Genomic DNA, 2,709 nt, shown 5'->3' on the forward strand with positions numbered 1-2,709 from the left:
CCTCTGGCATCCCAAGCGAGTTCTTAACCATCGCACCACTCGCCCGGCCCCTCATATGCACTTTAAAAGAATGTATTGGGTTGTCAGAAAAGTCATGACGCATCTTTGCAACAGATGGCAATAGTTCATTTTTGGAAGTACTAGAGTCATTCACATCTATGTTACTGCTATGTCATTTGATAGCTGACAGTTCTAGCTTTATTCTAAAAAAAATTGAGTGATTTGGTTGAGTTTTGGAAATTTAAAATAAGTTGAAGATGGAAGACCAAGCTGTGCATTTTTGCCATATTCTACTGTTTTACTTCCATAAAGGGAAGAACGCGCATCAAGCTCGTGAAAAGTTGCATAAAGTTTATGGTGACAATGCTCTACAAGAACATCAGTGCCAATGATGTTTCACAAAATTCAATGCTGGTGACTTTGATCTCAATGACGCGTCACAGTCAGGGAGGCCCACCAAGGTTGATGACCAGAAAATAAAGGCATTGATCTAGTCAAACCCACAGTACACAACACGAGAGATTGCAGAAACATTGAACATCCATCATTCAAGTGTTCATAACCACCTGAAGAAGCTGGGATACATACGCAAACTCGATATTTGGGTTCTGCATGAACTCAAAGAAGTTCATTTGACGGCACGTATAAATATCTGCAATATGCTCATTAAACGTGAGGAAAACGATCGTTTTTTGAAGCGACTGATAACTGGTGACGAGAAGTGAATTGTTTACAACAATGTGATGTGTTAATGGTCTTGATCCTGACGTGATGATTTGCCTCCAACAACATCGAAGGCAGATATTCATCAGAGGAAGGTTATGCTCTCAGAGTGGTGGGATTTTAAAGGTGTCATGTTTTTCAAGCTCCTACCAAGGAACCAAACAATCAATTCGAATGTGTACTGTCAGCAACTGGACAGTTTGACGAATCCATCATCCAGAAACGTCCAGAGCTTGTTAATTGTAAGGGAGTTGTGTTCCACCGCGAGACCACACACGAGTTTGATCACCCGTCAAAAATTATTGGCGCTTGGATGGGGTGTTACCACACCCACCATACTCGTCTGACCTTGCACCATCAGACTTCCACTTGTTTTGCTCTCTTCAAAACTCCTTGCGTGGTATAACTTTCAATTCAGATGAGGCTGTAAATCAGCACCTTGTTCAGTTTTTTGCAAATAAAGACAGGTCCTTCTATGAATGAGGAATTATGAAGCTCACTGAAAGATGGCAAAAAGGTTATCAAACAAAATGGGCAATATATCATTGATTGATCTTTGTTCTTTATATAAATAAATGACCTTTGAAAAACATAGACAAAATATGTCATGACTTTTCCGACAACCCAATATATTCTGCTGTTATTGAATAGAGTAGTCTATAGGTATCTATTGAGTCTAGTGGTTTATAATGTTGTTCAAATCTTCTCTTTCCTGGTTGATCTTCTGTCTGGTTGTTCTATTCATTATTGAAAGTGGCTTATTCTCCTACAACAACATGGTTCAAATTTCAGTTACCATGGTATATGAACTGTGAGTACTTACATGAAGTACAAACTGCATTGCTAGATCATCAGTACACAAATCACTTTATAAATATGTGCACCACAATCAGTTACAATCATGTCATTTCTTTCAAAGTCTGTCAGTGATTGGTCATAGTGCACCTATTTTTCAATTTATATACAGACAGCAAAGTTTGTAGTTGTGTTGCCTCCTTGTCTTCCAGTGATAACCCATATGACATTTTACAAAAATGGACAATAAGTGGAAGGAATTGTCTAACAAAAATGGCAGAGAAGAAAGAAACTAAAAGTGATAGTGCAGGAAGTGTAATTCAAATTGAACATAAATGGAGTTTAGAAAATATAGCTGAGTAAGAGAATGTTGACACTGGAGCCATCCTTGAGACTCAAGATATGAAACCAAAGAAACTTATCAAAGGTGAGTTTATTGCCATAAATGAGGAAAGTGACAAAAAAGATGAAGATATCCAAGAAGAAGTGATGGGGGGGGGGGCAGAAATCACATTAAAGGAACTCTCAGGTATTTCCTGGCATTGAAAGTTCTAGGGATAAAATGTTGGGAAATGATCCAAATTTAGAAAGATGGCTAACAATTTACCAAGGCATAGAAAAGATACTCTGTATTGTAAGTTATATGACAAGAAGGCAAGCACTGTTCTAACTACTCTTGATACATTTTTGCAAAGAAATAGTACACTTTAACTCTGAAAAGCAAAGAAAGTGGGGTATGGAAATCTCTAATTATCATTTAACTGTTTCTCCGTTCTATCATCTGTCGCTTCATGTATTTTGGGGACTCTGTTGTTAGGTACATTTATATTTATAATTGCTATATCTGCTTGATTAATCAACTGTTTTATCATTTTTAAATGTCCTTCTTTGTTTCTAGTAACAATTTTTATCTTAAAGTACATTTTGTCTTATATAATATAGACATTCTAGATCTCTTTTGGTTATTGTTTGTATCATATATCTTTTTTCATACTTTTATTGTCAGCCTATTGTGTCTAAAGCATGTCTCTCGTAGACTGCATATAGTTGGACCATGTTTTTTTTCTAATCTGCTATCCAAATCTAGACTTTTTAATTTTTTATTATTTTTTATTGTGAAATAAACATTTTTTAAAAAATTAATTTCAGCTGTACAACACAGTGCAATAGTTATACTTTTTATCGCTCAAA

Source organism: Hipposideros armiger, unplaced genomic scaffold (assembly GCF_001890085.2).
Source record: "Hipposideros armiger isolate ML-2016 unplaced genomic scaffold, ASM189008v1 scaffold_303, whole genome shotgun sequence".
In the NCBI taxonomy this organism is placed as follows: Eukaryota; Metazoa; Chordata; class Mammalia; order Chiroptera; family Hipposideridae; genus Hipposideros; species Hipposideros armiger.